The sequence below is a fragment of the Dipteris shenzhenensis genome, chromosome 26, assembly GCF_047967505.1.
Source record: "Dipteris shenzhenensis isolate YYH24624 ecotype China chromosome 26, Dip_SZ_1.0, whole genome shotgun sequence".
In the NCBI taxonomy this organism is placed as follows: Eukaryota; Viridiplantae; Streptophyta; class Polypodiopsida; order Gleicheniales; family Dipteridaceae; genus Dipteris; species Dipteris shenzhenensis.
The window spans coordinates 12,005,220-12,027,418 of NC_141621.1; the positions used below are offsets into that span (position 1 = coordinate 12,005,220).

The 22,199-nt window shown below is 45.3% G+C and overlaps 1 long non-coding RNA gene across 2 annotated transcripts; it reads left to right on the plus strand.

The window, feature by feature from the left end:
- The first annotated feature begins 1,839 nt into the window (after window positions 1-1,839).
- Window positions 1,840-13,289, plus strand: LOC147884676 (uncharacterized). 2 transcript variants are annotated; one of them, XR_015543523.1, is made up of 3 exons: window positions 1,840-2,046; window positions 12,659-12,782; window positions 12,915-13,289. It is a non-coding gene; the product is annotated as an uncharacterized LOC147884676 (long non-coding RNA). The 2 variants fall into 2 exon arrangements; XR_015543524.1 differs by having other exon boundaries at window positions 12,984-13,289.
- The last annotated feature ends 8,910 nt before the right edge of the window (window positions 13,290-22,199 follow it).

Below are 22,199 nucleotides of genomic sequence, written 5' to 3' on the forward strand. Positions count from 1 at the left end.
TATAACTATCACATGACCAAATATTTGTTATGCAGTAAGTTCACTTGCACCGTTTATGGTAAATCCAAAATAGTCTCACTGGAATGTAGCCAAAAGAGTCTTGAGATACATCAAAGGTACAAGACAATTTGGAATAGAATACAGAGGAAGTCATCCAATATGCCGGAGATCATGAGACTAGGATATCCACACAGAGATGATCAAGGTACTATATCATGGTTGTAAGACAAACAACCAACTGTTTCTTTATCTTCAGCTGAAGTAGAGTATAGGGCACTCACTACAGGTGCATGTGAAGCTATATGGCTCAGAAGACTGCTTACACATCACGAGGTGAATCAGGTCATCCGAGAGGATCTCCTCTAGTCACACACATTGAGGACCTGGTTGAGCTCCTTGTGAAGCTCAGCTTCTATAGAGACCATTGCTTATGGGTTTCAAAGAAGGGCTTTTTTGACCTATTGTCTGAAACAGATTACTTTGATAAGTCAAAGCCAACAATAATATATAGTGATAATCAATTGGCTCAAGCATTGGCCAAGAATCCAATATATCACTCCAGGTCAAAGCACATTGATGTCAAAGAGCACTTCATTAGAGAAAGAGTGTTACTTGGTGACATCACACTACAGCATTGTGATAGTAAAGAGAATGTTGCATACATCTTTACTAACCCACTCGACAAAGAGCTTTTTAAGAAGCACCGACAATCTCTTGGTTTGACGTAGAGGAAGGACATTCCCATTAAAGGGGTGTGATGGAAGTAATGCTCAGTCCTTCTTCGATTCCCGAGAATCATCATCTTGAGGGAATGCCTACTTCATGATGTTGATCTTGAGAGAAGGTGTTGAGAAACCATGCTCAACATCATATGTGCATAGCACTAACCCAATAGAGTGCTATAAAGGAAAGGGTTAGATGCCCTAACCCTAACCCTAAAAGGGTTTGTATATATTCTACATTTTTAACTAAATCCAGCGTATAGTTAGTCATTTGTGGTGTGCTCTCTAGTTGTGCCCTCTCTCCTCATCTCCACTCTTCTCCTCTCCCCTCTTTATATTTTGCTAGTCTTTGATCTGCAATGAACAAACCATTTAAGAGAGAAGCCCAAGGGCTCCATGCAAATATTGGACCCTCAGGGTAGCTAGTGTTTGATGGAGATCCAGAGGTGGATGGAACCTTGGACTTGCTTGAGTGGTACATGATCAAGTTTGTGGGCCACTTGGTTAAGGAGTGGTGGACCATAGACCTAGCATTGATCACTCTAAAGAAGGACGAGGCATAGTGGCACCTTTGGTTATGGGAGGGCCAGCCCCTCAAGAGGTATAGCGGGATTTGGGCAAGTGTTTTGGCCATCGAAAGTGGGAAACTTAGAGAGGTTTGTTGGTTTCAAAGCATGAAATACTTTAAATTGGAATGCATTCAATCACAGGAGATAACAAGATTTTATAAGAAATATCAACTATTTATAAAGGGGAAATGACCTCATATACTAAGAGGACTTCTTGTGCAGCCCAATCACAAAGGCTCTAACACAAAACCCAATCTGGGCTACATAAAATGACAAGAGAAATACTATAGATGCTCCGACATGCACATAGACTGATGAAACGAAGGCATCACATAGATAAAAATGAAGTAGAGGCAACACACGTAGCTCTTATCTCCACATACAAGAAGAATATCTTGTTATATAGACTAGATAGCAGCATCCGTGCAGCATCTTCAGCATGTCTTAAGAGTCGCCCTCTGCCAACACGCCAAGCCTATCATATTCGACCAGTTGAGAAGTCATCGACCGTCAAATAGTCTCGATGATGCTATCGACGGGCAAGGAAATAGACGTGAGAACAAGTTACCACTAGTATGCCAGTGTCTCCATGATTAGGGAGATGTATGTAGCATGTGGGTCTCATTGCCAAAGGAAGTGAACGATGGTCTGTCGTCCTTCGAGGGCGTGGTGGAACCTGATTCATACAAGGGCACATTTTAAAAGGACATGTTGTTCAGTATCGACCGCTTCTTGTTTGCAAACGAGATAAAGTCGTTCCTCTGGCCTTGTCTCACATCTTGATTTATAGATTTGGATTTGTGTGGTATGTATAGTAGCGGTACTTTTTTGTTGAGTGCTCCTTTCGCAGGACTTTAAGAGCCTTTGCTGTAGGAATGCTTCAGACTTGTGTTATATCTCCACTTGTGCTATATATCTAACTCTTTCCATCCGAAGCAGCTCTAAAACCATTTAAAAATTTCCCAAGTTGTTCCATTTGTCTTGTGAGAGGCTGCTTCCCAAAACTCAAACCTTACAGTAAGATTGGTGGCAACTCCAGCACTGTATTTATGCAGATTTGCACGTGATCTCAAAAGTGTAGCATTGGGCTAGCCTGCTTCTATTCTCTTCTAAATGCTTCTGTGCCACTTATGGCTGGAATGAACCTGAACCCCAAGTATCTGAAAGTGTCCGAAGTGTCCACTTGGCTATCCTTGTGCAGACCTTGCTTACATTCACTTTAAGTCCACTACGTTGACCAAAGTATCTCAAGATTTCTGCATTTTCTTGAGAGTGTGAAAAGAGAACCACATCGTGTGCAAATAGCAAAAAAATCAATGGCTGTCTGCCGAGTCATGCCACATATATTTCTTCCTTTTTTACATGTTCCGTCAGCATTTGCTCTAGCTTGACATGGATAAACCAAACAAGGTGGGGAGATTGGCAGCCTTGTTCAACTTCAATGTCACTGGTGACGACTTTTGATATCCTTTCTTTCATCCTGACCTGGCAATTCACATGCTCAAATTTTCAAAAGCACGCCAAAGATTTTACAATGCAAATCTGATGGAGAGGTATGCCAAGTCACCTATTCATGCAAAGTCCTTGTTCGCTTGGGCAGTCGAGTTCAAACTTCGGGCAGTGTATCCCTGGCCTTTCGACAAGAAGTTCCTGAACAAGAAGTTTCTGAACACTTAGCACTGCTCAGTCCTTGAGCCCTACGCCAAGCTGCTGGTTCCTCAAGATTTCTATCACCATTCTCTTGCAAATACAGGTCTGCGTGGCTCCAAAAGGTAGGCTCCATAGTTTGGAGGCTATGGATATGGATTGGGTTGTTTAGTTAGAGCACCTCCAATCTCCTCGACCCGTGTGCGAGCAACTTGGTAAGGGAATGTACAAGTCAAGGCTCAGGGTGAGGAAGGGGTGAACTCACCTACCACTTCATCCCTCTCTTCCCCATAATTGCTCCATGTCCCTCAAGCCACGCGCCAAAGTACAAATAAAATCCATTCATACATCATTGCTCACTAATTGCCCATTTCTCACTCCGGTTTGGGCAACCCAAATTTTCATTAGATGGTGCAATTACATTTAAACCAAATATGGTGGACCAAGCTCCAGCCAAACTGACACGTAAGGAATCAATGGGAAAACGAATTGATAGGAAGGGTAGCTATGTGTTCCTCTCATACGATTTAAAGGAAAAAGACAAAAAGGAAGCCAAGTAATCTAGGAATGCTCATATGGCTTCTAATAGTGCATTTTTGCAACGGTTACCATATGCTCATGGGATACCCTTTATTATTTATTCCGTTCTTGGCCATAGGTTGAGTTTGGGGACGACATCAAAAGCCTTCTTGAAATAAACTGAGCACCAGGGGGAACATTACGCTCAATGGCCCTCATTCCATGAAGGCATGCAGGGTCAGTAAGTGATCAGTGGTACTGTGTTTTTTGCAGGAATCAGCTGGCCTGTTGCTCTCTTATGATGGTCTTCAGCCCATTGGCTGATTTGCCCAGGCAGTTCTTGTTCCCTCCTATACCAATGTGCATTTACAACCTTACCACAGTCTCGAGGCATTCAGTCTCACCCCACCTTCCTGTATACTGCCTTAGCATGCGCAAACATTTGTTCCAGGCTGACCTCCCCAATTTCGTCAAGCATCGACCTCTTCCAGAAACCACTTAGATCACTAGAGTAGGCTTGACCCCTGTCAATTCAACTCTAATTCCGTCATTTCCCCCATGTGACAGTTTTTGTTGCATCATGCCATCTTGAGCTCAACTGGGTATGTTGCAGCTTTCACCTTTTGTCTTGCTTCCTCACACTTCTCATCGAACTATTTGTTGCACAGAAACAGAAAAGCCTCTTTCTGCCCTCTTTCAATGCGAAACATTTTTCAGCCCATTGGAGAGGAATGTCTTTACTGGATTGCGTAAGCATGGTGCCTACCAAATAATTGAATGAGAAGAGAGAGAGAAAAAAAGAAAGAAAGAAAGTTTATTAAAGTCTTCGAAAGACCGATGGGTCTATGAGACTCTGAAAAATCCTAATACAAACAAGGTGTGTGGGTGGACCTCCTGAACGAGCATCCACTCCAATGTAGAATGCAAATGATGTAGTCTTGTCAGAATGATAAGTGCTGAGTGCTACATAGTCATGTCAGAATGATGACCGCCTACATAACACTAACATCTTCATCATCAAGGCGTTGAGGGGGATGAGGTAGTGAGGGCATAAAGTCATAAATAGAGTGCTGGCAGCTGCTGGACGTGGTCCCATGTCGTCTCCTGGTCGTAGCTCTACGTCTAATAAGGGCTACAGTGGCCCTTGTCGATGGAGCCCCAACTCTGAACAGAGAAGAAATCTCTCCAAGTGTAATCTGTGCATCAATCCTCTTTCTGAGCTGTCGTGTCGATGGCTCTATGTCACGATCATGGCGGAGTCTTATGGTGTGGGAGCCCGCATGGTCTGGCTAGAAGAACTCAATGATCGAGCTCTGAGAAGAGTCTATCAAGGAGGTCTGAATCTGTCTCCATGATCGAAGTAGATGCTCACTATGTCTGACTGCCTCGTGAATAAAGGTAGCTAAGCATCTCTCGTATGGAAAGGAGAGAAAGCGAGATAATATCCTAGAATTATCTCTGAAGAGGCAATAAAAGCGTCCTCGCGTCTCATAGTATATTGGGCATTTGAAAATGAAATGCTCCTCTAACTCAATCTCCTAGATGTCACGTAATGTGCATATGCGCCTCTCCTTGGGCAAACCCTCAGCCCTGCCACTCTCGATGCAAAGTTTATGTAAAGAGACCCGAAACTGCCCAATAGAGATCCTTAGTGAGTGGGGTAGGTGGATCTGTGTATATCTAGGTGGGTCGATAAAACCCTCTGCTATGATATGTAAACAATGATCCCTTGCTAAGCTTCACTAGAAGCTCACTCGGTCCCAACCAGGTCCTAAGTGTGTGTAGCTACAAAAGATCCTCATGAATGACCCGGTTGAACTCATGAGATAGGAGAGGGGAAAAAGGCGCGTCAATGCTCTACTAGAAGGGGGGGGTCTATCCATGTGGAGTCCCAGTTGCTCAAACCATCTCTCTGTGCGTGCAAACTAGCATCTATGATCACCTGCTGCTGATAGTGCCATAGAGGAGGACAATGCTAGCCACGGTAATCTGCTATGTCCAGAAGGGAAATCTCTGTACCTCCTAACCCGATATAGGTAGGTGATAACCTAAAATGCTGCATCAAGATGTAGTGGAGATGACCAAACTCAGCCAGAATGATCTGGTGAGGAACCAATGGCTTACTGCGAATCATCTGTGATAGCATGAGAACTTGTAGGCACTCCACTCGAGCCCACTCTATATCTTACAGATCCGGCCCCCAACTAGGGCTGCCATACATCCCCGCTAGGCGGACCAAGGAGTCAAAAAGCAAGCCCTTGGTCTATAGGTCCTGAAAATGTGAGTGGAAGCACTGTCTCTCTAATCTCGCCAATGAAGCGTATCAGTCGAGCCTGCATCGCCGATCTCATAGTAAAGATAGGTCGAGAGAAGAGAACGCCTAGATATGTATATGACGAAACAACCTCAACTGGTGACCCGGTCACAGGTGAACTGCTTCCGGTGCATAGCAGCTCGGGATGTGTTGAAGATCATGACCTTGGTTTTACCAAGGTTGACCTTCAAATCATGGGAATCACAAAAGGACTGTAGTGCATCTAGGTGTCTCTAGAGACCCTTTGTTGAGGAAGATAAGAGTGCCACATTAGAATCAGAGTGCCAACGAGAGAGCATCCATCCCTCCCAAGTGTCTGCATAACTGTCTCAAGCTCATCAATATATAGGCCAATCAGGGTTGGTGATAAAGGACACCCTTGTTTGATCCCAATAGTACTCGTGATCTCATCTGTCCATCCAGACCTTGTCCGAACTCTGCCTGAGACCCTCTCGTAAAGTGCCATGACAACCCAAATGATCTGTTGGGCATAACCCAAGTCCTGTTGGCACCTGATGAGGCGGGCTCTCAGAACTGTATCGAAGGCTTTGCGGAAGTCCACAAAGTAGCAATAAATCCTCTCTTTCCATGCCCTCACTTCTCAATGATACACCTAAATGTGAGAATGTGATCCATGGTCCCATGATCAAGTCGGAATCCAGCCTGTCCATCTGCTCTAAGTCTGTGCATCTCTGCGAATCGACTAACCTCAGAATCAAGCACTGATGCATAAATTTGATCATAATGGTCATGTAGTTCTCCGGGCTCATGGGATCCCCTGCCTTGTGGATGGGTGAGATAGTGTTAACAATCCAAGTGCATGGGAACCCCAGACAAACAGCTTCATTAAAGAGATTTGCTAAGATCAGGGCTAGGAGATTAATTCCATATGCAATGAATTCACTGCATAGGCCCTCATGATCTTTCGCTAAGCCATTATGAAGTTTCATCACGGCATCCTTCACACCCCGATTATTGAAATGTGCAAGATATTCAGTAGTTCCTCCTTGTTTCAACGAATGAAGTCAAGCTTCTTCCTACGTAACAATCGACGATACTTGCGTAGCATCTCTGGTTTGTTCGGGAGGTGGTTTTTGGTTTTGAATCTGAGTTGACGGCGTAAAGCCTTGCACTCATCATCGTACCAGCTATAACAAGGGACCAGTCCCAGGTTGTGGTAGACGAGTGGAGCACGTAGTATGAGGGAAAGCGTGAAGGGCAGCCTCGTGTAGTGAGCAAAGCAGCACGGTCCTCTAGTAAGGGTATAAAGTCAATATATGTGAGAAGTATGTAAAGGCAAGATGAATAAATAGGCGAGAGGCTGTGGTCAAAATGTATGTCATGATAAGTGGTGTGAGTGATCTGCAGAGTGGGAGGTATTGTGTGATGGGGTGTAGAGATACTAAAGAAGAGGTATGTGTGATCGGCCCCAGGGGGAGAGGGTGCGATAGTGAAATCAGTGATACAAGAGGCGAAGGCAGGGGATCCCATGATGTAATCAACAATGCTAGAGTCCCCTCCATGTGGGAAGCAGGTAAAACCATCTGAGGAGGGCCATCTAACAAGACCATTATAAATAATAAGATCATGCATCCCAGATTCCAAGCTAGAGACTGGATGCTTGTGGCCCTTTCCCCAGACCTCACTCCATGACTTTTAGATGTTCATCTTCTGGGACGAGGTATTTTCTAGGTTGTCTTTGACACTACAGAGGCTGCGAGCACCTTGCTCAAAGCTAAGATTTTACACTTGGGGCACAGGAAGATTTTCTTTGACTCCTTCAATATTGGTTTCGACCCAGTGGAGGTAGACAAGGAAATTTTTTGGCTCTTCATCAAATTTCCTGGGCTTCCCCAAGTTTACCATCGACTTCTTCCTATTATTGGGGAGCATTTCGGTGTGGTTGCTAAGATCCCCCCTCCCTGGGTTGCCGGTGATTGTAGCAAAGGCAACTAGGGTTGATGGGATACCTAGAGGAGGATCCTAACCTCATGGTGGACCATGTTATGCTTCAGCACCCAGATGGCTCTTTTTTTCACCAGAGAGTAGAGATTGTAGGCAGGTAGGACTAGTGCAGGATATGCAGACCATTGGACACTTTGCCAGGGATTGCCCCAGGAAAAAGAAAAGGCCCAAGAAGCCTTCTGGTACAGCAACTGCCCCACGGCCTTGATACAGGTGTGGTACAGGTCCAGCACCTATTCCTTGGCCTTGACAGGGGGGTGGTACAAGTCTAGCACCTACTCCTCGGCCTCGATAGGGTGGTCCTCAGGGTGGTGGTACAGCTCCTACTCACCAGAGTGCTCCTTATCAACAGAGCGCTCCTTTGGTATCGCCGCCTATTGCCTTCGGTGCCTCACGACCTTTAAGGTCATCCACCACAACTTGTTGGGTTCCGGTTCGTGTGCAGATTCCACCTTCAGTTTACGAGGATGCATTAGTTGACTCTGCTTCAGTTCAGGCTGTCCCTCCAGTCTTACCTCACACAGTCCGAGACGCTTCAGTTTCGGACCTCCTCCCCAGTTGCAGCTTCTCCCTTGGCAAGCAGGAGGTCTTCCCCTGTTGAGGGGTTTGTTTATGCCACTAGGTCGGGTAAGGTGTTCCATTCTACATCCTCCTGTTAATGAGGATTGTTAGCTAGAACATACAGGACCTAGGTGCCATCCCACATCGCCGCTACAGACAGCTGATGATTCGGGATCAGCATCATCCAGGTGTAACTGGGGGTTCCATTGATGTCTTATTTATTCAAGAACACAAACTGGATTCTAGGGATTGCTAGTCAAGCAAGTTACTTTCTGGCCATACGTTTTGGTCATGGCCTTGGGCACTAGGGGAGGCACTTCTATTTCAGTTTCACAGTCGGTTCTCCCCTTAGTTGTTGGACATAGAGTCATTATCCCCTCTAGGGCTCAGTGGATTATTATCTTGATTGGAGGGCGTAAGGTCGGTTTCCTCAACTTGTATGCCTTCGACATTAGAGGGGAACGTGTCATTATGTGGAGGGATTTGCTCTCCTGGGCTCCCAATGTAGATTCATGGGTGATTGGAGGTGACTTCAACATGGTTGAGTTACCTGACCAGACAAAAAAGGGGAAAGAGAAGGAGGACTTCACTCTTTGGAGAGAGCAGGTTGGGATGCCTTCCTTTTTCACTACTGTGGCAGAGATACTTGGTTGGACGATGCCTTTCTTATTCAGCCATAGTCCCTCTTGTTCTCTTGTCAAACAGGAGGGAGTAGATGCCTATTCATGCACGCATTGACAGATTCTACGTAGATGATTGGGGCACTAGACAGAGGTGGATTGGTATGCATTGTTGCTGGGGTTTCCACTTCAAACCACTTTCCTATTGTGCTAGCTATCTCAAAGCCTCACTTGAGAGGTCGTTCTGCCAGCATCAGGATGCCAAATGCCTTGTATACAGAGGAGGACCTTACTGAGGCAACCTTGCAGATATGGGTTTCTCATGTCTAGGGTGTGCAGCCATCTCCATCACATGTAGCTGCTACCCTTTCTGGTATTAGCGACTTTTACCACTCGGTTGCTAGTACCAGGAGATGAGATATTCTCAGACGTGAGATTGGTATTCACTAGCAATTGGTAGCTTTGCAAAGGGAAGAGCTGAAATGGCCTTCATATGCTTGGATTCAAGAGTGCCTTGCTGCAGCAAGGGCTCATTAGCAGACATTGCTTGATCAAAGAGCAGAGTATGCCTTTCATGCACGGGAGTCCTTCTGCATACATATGGGTGGCAGAGTCAATAAACACTTTTTCTCTACTCTTGGCCCTAGACATAGTAGAGAGACTGTATCTCAGCTTATTGACTCACACGAGGTTGACAAATCCAGATGACGTCATGCACATAGCTTCAGATTTCTATGCCACCCTTCTTACTACAGATCCTAACACACAGGATAGAGAGGATGCTAGATAGGTTATTTGGCAGGGCATCCCTAAGTTGGTGAAACCGGATATGCATGTTTTGCTTGATGCACCTTTCACAAACACAGAGTTCAAGACTGCACTTTTAGCTCTTCATAAGGGCAAGTGCCCAAGTTCGAATGGCCTCACCCCTTCTTTCTTCATTGCATTTAGGGATATGATTGGAGACTACATTACATCAGCCTTGCAGAGCATGTGGGACTTTGGCGAGATGCCCGGTTCGCTCACAGAGGGTCTCATCCACTTATCCCAAAAGGGGGTTGCAGAAATTTAGTGTCCCAGTGGAGGCCTATCACACTTTTGGGGGCTTGTTACAAGATTCTGGCCAAGGCAATCAGCCTTCGATTGTAGCCCCTTCTCCCAGATCTTATTCATGACACTCAGACGGGATTTGTGCATGGTAGAAGCATTTTTGATAGCATCTTCTCCTTTTGGAAAGCTTCAGAGTGGGCCATGTAGAACGGCCAAAATTTAGCCATTCTACTCTTGGATTTTGAGAAAGCTTATGATAGAGTAGATTGGGGACTTTGGAGGGCATCCTTCTACGTTTTGGCTTTACAGATGCTTGGATCATAGGTGTTTCCTCTTTGGACAGATCAGCCCATAGCCAGGTGCTTATTAGTGGGGTAAGGGGTGAGAGATTTCATATTTCCAGATCAGTCCGTTAGGGATGCCCCCTTGCTCCTTTTCTTTTTTTGTTCGTGGCTGAAGCTATGATTATCTATATCAGATCTCAAGCTGACATCTTTGGGCTGAGACTTCCCATCAAATGAGAAGAGGATTACTTGACAGTGAGTTGGTAGATGACATAGTAGTTTACTTGGATGCCACACGACAGACGCTCACTTCTTTCAAGATAGCATTGGATTTATTTTGCTTGGCGGTGGGGGCGCGAATAAATTGGCATAAATCCAATGGCTTTTAGATCAGTGACAAGGACACTCCACATTGGGGGCTTGACATAGGTTTCACTTGGGTTCAAAGGGGTGTGCCAGCCAGATATTTGGGCTGCCAGGTCGGCTTGGATAAATCTTCCATGCAACACTTTGCTCTGGTGTTGGAGAGCATTAGGAGCAAGCTCTTCTTTTGGGGCTCAACCAAGCTAGACCTTGCCTCTAGAGTTGTGGTGGTCAACCAGGTCCTCTTGGCCATGGCTTGGTTTGTTTGTTCTTGCTGGTGCCCGTTCTAGGGATTGCATCATTCAGCTCAGGAGATGGATCAAAAATTTTCTTTGGAGTGGGCTTGATGGCACAATAGATGCATTAGTCAGGGTGGCTTGGGAGACCCTCATCCTCCCTACACAAGAAGGGGGTCTCAATATTATTGATCCAAATTTATAGTGTAGAGCTTTACTCTACAAGATGGTGGTGCGGGGACTTATGCTAGGGCAAGAGCCATGGAAGGAATTTTTTATTAGCAGCATACAGACTTGCACACCTTCTTCAGGAGGAGGCTGGATGAGTAGTATTAGATGGATCTTCACTGTAGCACACCTCAGGTCTCCTTCATCCCCTCTCATGGTTACCATCTTGAAAGCATGGGCTAGCTTTAGGAGCACTCTTCGGAGGATTCCCCCTTCCTCTCGTGAAGAGATTGATAGGCAACCGGTCATGTGAATGACTGTATTTTGCATAATCTTGGCAGACCACTTGGTGCTTCAGACTACATGCAGTGGTCCAAATAGAAGAGGGGACCTGCCTCATCTCTGGGGTCATGGAAAGCTTTCCGAAGGCTTCAAGAGGAGACTAAATCTCAGTTGACAGGACATCTCTGAGGGAATGCAGGGAGGATCTTGCAAATTAAGGCAGCCCTTCCAGTGGATTGGGTAGACACAGATGATATGCCTCTCACTTGCTCCACTTGGGCAGGTTCTTTTACGAGAGGGAGTATTCCTCTTCAGGTTTTCCTTTCGAGATGCACATGGAGATGCCTTGGTTTTTTATGTGCATGATGGTGGCATATTGTTCAGGTCCACAGAGCACATCTTGCTTGAGTCTGCCTTTCAGCCTATCAAGGTTGTAGGTCTTTTGGAGTAGGGATCTGATTCAGAGTGGTTCCTTGAACCAAACCCCTGGCTTCTCTCCACTGGATCTTGGAGGCTTTGGCTCTACGGGGAGTTCCCATTAGGTATCTGCAGTGGAACCTTGTAGAGTGGGAGTGGATTGACATAGGGCATCGAGAGAAGAGCATCCCCTTCTTTCGCTACATGGTCAGTAATGCCAAGAGATTCTAGCTAAGTAGTAGGGTTGGAGACCATCTAGAGTTCCTCATTGGGAGGCATTTGATATCACTTCGGATTTGCTGAGGTGCTTCTGGAGGAGACTCTGGAAATCCCATGGGAATAGAAAGATCACTCTTTTCTTTTGGCTTTCTATCCATGGTGGGATTGCAGTGAACCTTTGGAATTCCAGATTCGGAGCCGACCCTACTTGCCCTCGTTGCCTCTCTGCTTTAGAGACGATTTCGCATTGCTTATGGGATTGCAGACATGCGAGGATGATTTGGATGGGGGTAGCCAGGATTCTCAGTCACTTTGTGCACTCCCCATTCTTTATGACATGGGGCTCAGTGGCTTGGCTTTCTCTTATTGGGCCTCAGGTCTTTTATGAGAGACATGACTCTTCTCAGGCCATTTCGATTCGACGTCATTAGGTTGAGTCCTATTCTTTGGATGTGGTACCACACCTTCCTTTTGCAGCAGTACATGCCTCTATGGATACCTCTTGGGAGATATTAGCGAGCATAGCAACCTGGAATATCTAGAGAGCCAGATGCACAGAGGCATTAGAGGGAACTCAGGTTCATCCCTCATACACATTAGCTAGTATCTGGACAGATATCTGGACAGACACCATACATACTTTGATGGCCGTATGGATGAGCATGCAGGAAGACTCCCGTGCAGCCTCAGCTAGGAGGGCTTGTTTCTTCAAGGAATGGAAGGATTCTCCTTTCTTCTCGAGCAAAAGGAGGGGTTGGAATGATGCCTCACAGTTTTCTCTTGGTGGTGCTGGTGCATCAGCCTCACAGTTTGATGCTAACGATGGGGCGAGTCAAAATGTCATTGGTATTTGCATCCTTCTATGTTACAAGCCAAAATGCTACTAGTATCTGAATCTTTCTATGTTCTTTCTAATACAATGAATATTGTTATGTTTATTTCTTGAACTGGTATGTGAGATTCTATGGATTTCTATAGATGTTGCATAGATAGCTGGGGGAAACGAGGTTTCACTTGAGCTTATTTGAGCTCTTTCATAATGGGAAGGTGAGGATTCTAAGCCGAAGGCTGCAAGGAAAGCTACCCCTTTACACAGCAAGGTGCACATGGCTCATGCAAAAAGGTCATTATCTCAAAATTTTCGTTTTGAAAGGTCAAATACTCCCTTTAGAAACCAATTTATGTTCTTATTCTACCTATGATATTAGTGGCAATTTCCCAAGGCCAAGCAGCTTGGATCACGCCTTGTAGATGTTGATGATGAATAAGTATGTAATATATTGTAAAATTGTATAGATTTCAAGTTTCTGAAAGCCATCATGTATTGCATCCATCTCTAACAAGATGATTAGAACTCCAAGCATCATAATGGATGTAAATTTATTCTTCTACTAGTACATATCTGATGGAAAAGGTTTCCAGGAGGAAGGGTATAGATGGCGCTGCCTCCCAACCGTGTGCTCCTGTGAAAGAAGCTTCGATGGCAAGTTGGAAACAGTAGAAGACGGAGGCTGAATGCTAAGGAATCAGGGTTGCTATAGCCAGTGATGAAATGGGTTTCACGGGCTTGCTCTTATATAGCCACCAGTCATAGTCGGTTAGGCCCAATAAGGTGACCGACCTAGTCTGCCCAAAATGGTCGACTAGGGGTTAGTCCGAAAATAGGCCACCGACCACACGACGATAGAACCCGTGTGCAAAATAGAGCAACTAACCTACGGTCCCCGTTCTGCCCACAGCCATCCGTGATCATTTGAGGCTCCAAACGGGCCCTACAACCTGAGAGTGGGCTGGCCTCGGGAAAAGCTCTGTCTACCCTCAGTGTGGTTAGTCATGGGTTGCCTTCCCGCACTTGCATGTAGCCTAGTTGGCAGTGTGCCAACTCTATCTGAAGCCGTCCAGCCATCAGGCCACACATGGCCCCCATCTGGTGTCCAAACCAAGACCTACCAGATAACCGAGCTACTCAAATGCCTTCTCCTCATATGGGGGGCTTACAAGTAGAGTTAGCTAGTTCTCGTGTAGTTACATGAGAGTGGAGCATTGATATCTAACACCCCCCCCTCAATGTCCACCCGCAAGTGAACTTACTTTTTCGGCCCAATGCCAAGTCGATGAAGATGCCTCTCCAGCAAGTCTCTTCCAAGAGCCTTCCTGAAGATGTCCATAGCATTCTCTGTAGTCGGACAGTACACCAAGTCGACCTCTCCATCCACGATGAGCTCGCATACAAAGTGATATTGAATCTCAATGTGTTTTGTGCGAGCGTGGAACACAGGGTTCTTTGCAATCGCCATGCAACTCTGATTGTCACATGATAACTGCGTAGGCTTGTTCTGCACTACACCCATGTCCCCTAAAATCCTCCTCAACCACACTGCCTCGCAAGAAGCAAAGCATGCTGATTTGTACTCAGCCTCGGTAGAAGAAAGAGCAACGGTGGGTTGCTTCTTGCTGACCCATGACACAGCTCCAGATCCAAGTGAGAAACAATAACCTATCACTGATCTCCTGCTGTCCACATCTGCTGCCCAATCCGAGTCACAGAATCTGGTCAAGATGTTGCCCTTGGTATAGGTGATGCCATAATCAAGTGTGCCTTTGATGTATTTTAGCACCTACATCCCTACCCTCCAATGGTTCTCCCGGGTCTTATTGGAAAACCTGCTTAGTACACCAGTCGCAAAGCTGTTGTCTGGTCACGTGTTGCACAAGTAGATCAAGCTACCCACAAGCCTTCTGTACTGCGCTTCATCCACTAGTGGTGATGAATCCTCGTTTGAGAGCTTCACGTCAACCTCCATAGGGGTACCAATTGTCTTGCACTCAGCCATGCCAAATGCCTTCATTATCTCTCCAGCATACTTCAGCTGTGAAATGAATATCTATTTTGGCTCTTGCCAAACTTCAATCCCCAAATAGAAATGCATCAGTCCGAGGCCTATCATTTCAAACTCTCTTCCTAGCAAATGCTTCGTCTGCGAGATCTTCTCTTCATGGTTCCCTATTATGACAAGGTCATCCACATAAAGGACCACGATCATACATCTACCTCCTTCTCTGAAGATATACAAATTTGCATCAGATGGGCTCCTCCTGAACCCGTTTTGTAGAAAGTAGGCATCAATTCACTGGTACCACACTCGTGGGGCCTGTTTCAGCCCGTAAAGTGCCTTCTTCAATTTGTAGAGTTTACCTTCTGGACCGGGGATCGCAAAACTTGGTGGTTGTTCCACGTATACCTCCTCCTTGAGATCTCCATTCAGAAAGGCAGATTTTACATCCATCTGAAACACGAGCCAACTTCCCTGGGCAGCTAAAGCCAAAACACTATGAATTGTGGTCGAGTTGTGGGAGTAAAAGTATCCTGATAATCAAAACCATGTACTTATGCGAATCCTTTTGCCACGAGTGAGCGTTGTACTTATCCAACGTGCCGTCGAACTTGTACTTGGTCTTGTACACCCACGTGGTTCCGATTACCTTGTGTTTTGGTGGTCGATCCACAAGGTCCCAAGTGTTGTTCTTCATTATGCTCCATCCACCTGTCATCACATTGTGCCTCTTCAAGACACTTGGGTTCATCAGCACGAATCACCTCTGTCATCAACGTGTAGTTGACCAAGTGTTCCTGCGCCCTTCTTTGCTCCTCTAATCTCTTGAACCGGCGGTGTTTGGATGGTTCCTCCTCAATGGCTGGAGGTTCTCTACCATCCAAAAGCTACTTTACCCACTTCGAGAATAGCCGTTGCCATTGTGGTTTTGCAGGCTCTTCTTCATCTTCTTTATCTTGAATCCTCCTAAGCACCATTGGGAGAGTTCGGTCTGCTGTTGGTGGCGATACTGGATGGATATCCTGGTCCTGGTTGTCTAGGAAGGAAGCATCCTCTTCCAATTGATGCGGCTGTTCTGAGAAGACCACATCGTGACTTACAATTACCTTCTTGGTAACAGGGTTATAGAGACGGTAACCCTTCCCCTCTTCACTATAGCCCAAGAAAATACATTTTCGGCTCTTTGGTTCCCATTTGGTCCTGGTAGCATCAGGGACATGCACAAAATAGTCACATCCAAAAACTTTGAAATGTGCAGCTGAAGGTTTCTTACTAGAAAAGGCTTGCAGTGGAGTCATCCCATTCATAGCCTTTGTGTAGCTATGATTGAGAATGTAAACTGCAGTGTTACATGCTTCAGCCCAGAAAGTGTTTGGCGAATCTTTCCCTTTCATCATACTCCAGCCCATTTCGCAGATGACGCGCATCTTGCGTTCTACTACTCCATTTTGCTATGATGTATGTGGCGGAAGTTTCTGCCTCTTGATCTCGTGACTTTTGTAGTAACTCTCGAATTCGGTCGATGTGAACTCTCCACCTCTGTCTAATCTCAATTTCTTCACCTTCCTCCCCGATTCTTTCTCGACCATTACATGCCATTCCTTGAACCTACTAAAAGCCTCATCTTTAGTCTTCAGAAAGTATATCCATATCCTTCTACTGTAGTCGTCGATCAGCGTCATGAAGTAGTAGGAACCACCCAAGGCTTCCGTCTCCCGTAGAGGTCCATGTGTATGAGCTCTAGAGGAGCCTTTGCTTTGCTGGCCTGTTTAGGAAAGGGCTGCCGATGCTGCTTGCCCATCATGCAAGCTTCACATACATCGGGCAGATCTGAATTTCTGGTAGGTCTGCAATCATTCCAATTTTATGTATCTCCTTCAAAGAACTAAGGTTTAGATGACCAAACCTCTCATGCCACAGCTTAGTGTTCTTCACATCAGCTTGAGCACTGAAAACTGAGAGTTCGTAGATGTTGTTGCACCGTGTACCTTTACCAATGACCTTCCCTTGAAGATCCAAGATCTATGCACCAGTCTTATCGAATTGAACTTTGAGGTCCCGATCTGTGATCGTGAAAACAGACAACAAGTTCCTCTTGATATCTGGCACATAAAGAACATCGACAACTGTTTCACAACTCCATCTGACTTGAGAGCAATCGTACCTTTTCCTTTTGCTGGACATTTCACATCATAGCTGACTGCTACCGGGATGTCATTCCCTACCAGCTGTAGAGAGGTATAGCAATCCTTGCGGCTGGTCACGTGGCATGATGCACCACTGTCAATGATCCACGGTCATCCGCAAGTACATGAACTACTTCCGTGCAAATCTCCTCAATTGCTATGAACAGTTCTACTGGTACTGCCTACGTGCTATTGTTGGACTCTTTCTTTACTCCATTCTTCTCATCTGCAATCTTCTTTTGGCACTCATTCTGCTTGTGCCCTGCCTTGTTGCAATAGAAGCACTTGATCTTCTTCTTTCTCTTTTTATCATCAGAAGAAGATGGGTTACCAGAGTCCTTACCCTTACCTTTCTTTGATCCGGTCCAGAAAGCCGAATCTTCTCTAGTCCTCATCTTTTGACGCATCTCCTCCTCCAAAAGCATCACACTGAAATTCTCAAAGTTAAGGGGCATATTTATGTTTTGTTTATTCAACACCGTAACAAGACCATCGTACTTGGGTGGGAGAATCCGTATGCACCTTTGTGCTAGGTTCTTGCTGGTGATGGTGATGCGAATCGCAGTCATTTGATCGTGCAAATTCTTCACCCTGGTGATGAACTTCTCTATCGCTTCAGATTCAGACAATTTCTCATTCGTGAGTTGAGTCTCCTGATTCTGAATCTGCATCTGAATCTGTATTTGATTCGTGGCCTCCTACTGATTTTTCAAGACCGTCCATGCCTCCTCCGCTATAGTGACATGTTGAATGAATGCCATGACGGAATCACTTACACTGCAGACAATAGAACACAATGCATCTGCATTTCTTCTTGTTCACGCGAGGATCTCATCCGCTGTTGGACTATCTGTTGTCCTGCATTGGCTGGATCCAGTCTCGTAACCGGCCTCACATCCACCCCAGTAGTAGTGTCCCAAAGCTCGTATGTGCTTAGGATGGTCTTCATCTTGAACTTCCAAAGTGGATAGTTAGAGCCGTCCAACTTTCCGCTTTCGCCAAACAGTGGGATTCACAGTCTTGTGGGCTGGGCCATCTCTCACAATCTGCTCGCAAACACAAACACACTACCAAATCTTCTTGCTAGAGTCCAGGCTCTAATACCATGTAAGAAAATAATACAACGTATGTGCTCAATAGATAACAAGATCTCGTACACAAGAGAGAAAACCAGATAGTATGGAGAATCAAAAATTTGATTACTGTTGAATTGATACAATAGATGGTGCTGCCTCCCAACCGTGCGCTCCTGTGAAAGAAGCTTCAATGGCAAGCTGGAAATAGTAGAAGATGGAGGCTGAATGCTAAGGAATCAGGGTTGCTGTAGCCAGTGATGAAATGGGCTTCACGGGCTTGCTCTTATATAGCCACCAGTCGTAGTCGGTTAGGCCCAATATGGTGACTGACCCAGTCCGCCCAAAATGGTCGATTGGGGGTCAGTCCCGAAACCACCAACCACACGATAGAACCAGTGCGCAAAATAGAGCAACTGACCTATGGTCGCCGTTCGGCCCACAGCCATCCATGATCATCTGAGGCTCCAAATGGGCCCCGCAACTCGAGAGTGGGCTGCCTCAGGAAAAGATCTGTCTACCCTCAGTGCGGTCAGTCATGGGTTGCCTTCCCACACTTGCATGTAGTTTAGTTGGCGATGTGCCAACTCTATCTAAAGCCGTCCAGCCATCCGGCCACACATGGCCCCCATCTGGTGTCCAAACCAGGACCTACCGGATAACCGAACTATTCAAATGCCTTCTCCTCATATGGGGGGCTTACAAGTAGAGTTAGCTGGTTCCTGGGTAGTTACATGAGAGTGGAGCATTGATATCTAACACTTTTTTCATGGTTATTACAAGTCTGAAAACCCAAAAGATTGTATTAGTATGCTTGCACTATCATCCCACGTGTTATTGATGGTGGCAAGTTGGACCTTTAAAGAGAAGCATATGTGCAAGGAAACGAGTTTATGGCAAGATATTGCAATGTAGGGACATGTAGAGTGCTTCATAGTCAAGGCACACCTAATAAAGCTTGGGATTGAATCCAATGTCGAGTTTGATTCTTTGTAGGCGTGGAAACAGTAATAGGAAAAAATGTTCCTTCAGTATAACTTTGGTACAATGAGTAGAGAATATGCATTAAGAATGGAGTTCAAGATGGTTGCAAACTCAAGGAGGGGTATGCACAAGTTGCTGACATAGTCACATAGGTAGTCACAAGTAAGAATTAGGCTAGAATCTCCAAGAACCATGCACAAAAGAAAGAGAACCTATTTTATAATCACTCTTTTCTTTTAAGCAATATCATATAGAGTCACTCAAATTCCTTACAAAAAATGCAATGCTTTGACAGAGGATATCCTCCCTCATCAAATCTCTTTTTAGAAAAAGAATTTTGACAAAGGGAGAACCTACTTCACACAATGGATGGCTAAGAAATATCGCAATGATCAAGAAGAAGCCTTAGTGGAAGGCATGAACCAAAGCATTGATTCCATGACAAACTAGAAAGAAGGAGAGGATTTCTAGCCCCTTCGCCTTTGTAGTACTCTAAAATTGCTATGCATATTTACAATTGCACACGATGTAGAGATTGATCCTCAATACATTGTGGAAGAGGAGTTAGCAGATATGCGAGCATCATGGGTTAGCATAGAGAGATGGCACATTCCTGTCGAATGAGAGATCTCGAGTCTGCGCATGACACGGAGAGTGACCAGAGCACGTAAGAGGAGACCACACGAGATGAGGCATCACACTTGATATAGCTCTCTAGAACAGAGGTTGAGGAGGCCACACCATCCACCACAATGGAAGACAGCCCGACAGATGCAGATCCATGACATTTTTGCAGTCCACTGGAGAGTGACCATGGTGCCGGGTTTTGACTACTGATTCTCACTTGCTCAGCTCCAACTTTTCTATTTTTGAGATTTTGAGCTTTGTAGGTTAGTTCTCCACAATATTTTCTGATAATAAGCCTAATAATTCATTTGAGATCAATTTCTAAGATTTATATTGTTGAGTTGCATAGATTTGGAGGCAAAGTGAGTTGAATGCTTAGCTAACAAAGACTCTACACATACACACAATGAAGAGGGAAGAGGGAAGAGACATCACCTTGATGGCTATACAAATGTGGACTATCTCATACAAAATTAGATAACATAATACAATATGTATGGACGCCTTATGTGGTTGCCCTAAAGCCCATAAAGGTTTTTCACACTCCTACGTAGGTTCTCTTAGTGTTCTCTACAACCTACTAGTTTTCACCTCCTTTGGGAGCATTAAGGGTTAAAAAGAGTTGTAGGGTTGAGGAAAACTTTGCAAAATCCAGAAAGAGAATGCATTCAAGAAATGAGAGGTGGTTTAACAAAGTCCTTGGATCCCTTGTCTCTCCTTTGTGGAGTTGTTTGTGTAGGCATTTGCTAGTTCAATAATTTCTAATCATCTAGGAATTCATAGTCTCTTGTTGCATTAGCATTATGCATGTCCATTTAGGGGGGGAGAGAGAGAGAGAGAGGGGGGGGGAGGGGAGGGAGGGAGGGAGGGAGGGGGGGGGGGGGAGAGAGAGAGAGAGAGAGAGAGAGGTAACTTCTTAGTCCTTGGACAAGAGGAAGGGATAGATTCAATTGAAAGACAAATCGGTAGCAAGATGGTTTATGCTTAAAGGTACACTTTTATGCTTGGACAAGAAGGAGGGATACCTTCAATTACAATGCATTGAGCTAATTTGGGGCCAAGTTGCTTTGTGTGTATAAGCAAAGCATTAGATGTCAATGTTTGCATAATCTCTCTCTCTCTCTCTCTCTCTCTCTCTCTCTCTCTCTCTCTCTCTCTCTCTCTCTCTCTCTCTCTCTCTCTCTCTCTCTCTCTATCTATCTATCTATCTATCTATCTATCTATCTATCTATCTATCCATCTATCCATCCATCCATCCATCTATATATATATATATATCTACCTCTCTCTCTCTCTCTCTATCTCTCTCTCTCTCTCTCTCTCTCTCTCTCTCTCTCTCTCTCTCTCTCTCTCTCTCTCTCTCTCTCTCTCTCTCTCTCTCTATCTATCTATCTATCTCTCACGGATGAAGGCAAGCCATCGATACCACATCATATCATTTAGGCTAAGTTCAACTCTTCCCCATTGAAGCTAGATGTGGTCTTCTAGACTCACCTATTTACACTGAGTTAGACATTATGGATCCTAAACATTGGGGAGGCTTCTATGGCTAGCTTTGGCCTCATCCATGGGTCTTGCCAAAGGAGGGGATGAGAGGGGTTGGTATGCATAGACACGTAAGTGGTTCGGGAGACTCAAGCTCCACATTGATAGGTTGCCTCCTTTTCAATACAACTTAGACACTCCATCTATCCCGCTTGGATACCATGAGGTGAACTAGGTCATTCGAGAGCTTAGAGGATCTCTTACAACATTCAAGACCTAGTTCGAGCTGAGGGAGCTTCCAGTGAAGCTCAATTTCTCTATAGATCTTTGCCTACACATCTCTATGAGGGTTTCACATGAATACATTTACCGCACTCACTGAGGATCTTCATTGGGCAGTTTTGAGTATTATCACATCGACTTTATATCAAGAGTGACCAAGCTAAGGGGACACCCAAGGAGCATCGCATATGCATGCTATGTGATTGGAAGGATGTTGGCAAAGAGGTTGAGTTAGAGGAGCACCTGGCATTTAGATGCCCCATGTACTATGAGATCCGTGGTCGATATCACTGTTTATTCAAGGATGACTTTGGACCCCTCTCCAGATTTCTTGCATACCTAGACCAGGGGTGCTGCCTGCATTCATGAGGTGCTCCAACAGAGAGAGCACATACTCAGGGCATGGAGATAGGCCTCAGTCAAGCGGCCCAATTCTTCTTAGAGAAAGATTCATAGAGTTTTTCCACTCAGACCATATGGGCCACATAGTCCCTGACAACAGATGTAGTAGAGACCTAGAACCTGAGGCACCCTATACTCTCGACAGTGAATGAACATGAAGATTAAAATTGGTGACCTCCCATCCTTGTTCAAACCTAGAGCATGGCCCATTGGGGTTACATTAGCCCTAGTTAAGAGCAATGATTGCCATGATATTGAGACAGACAATGCCCATAGATAGCCACCAGCACTCTATCACTGGCTACACATTAGGACGGCCTCATCCTCCCCCAAGCTACTCCTAACACCTGCACCCCTGGGACCAAATTGTACTGATTAGGACCAGACTGG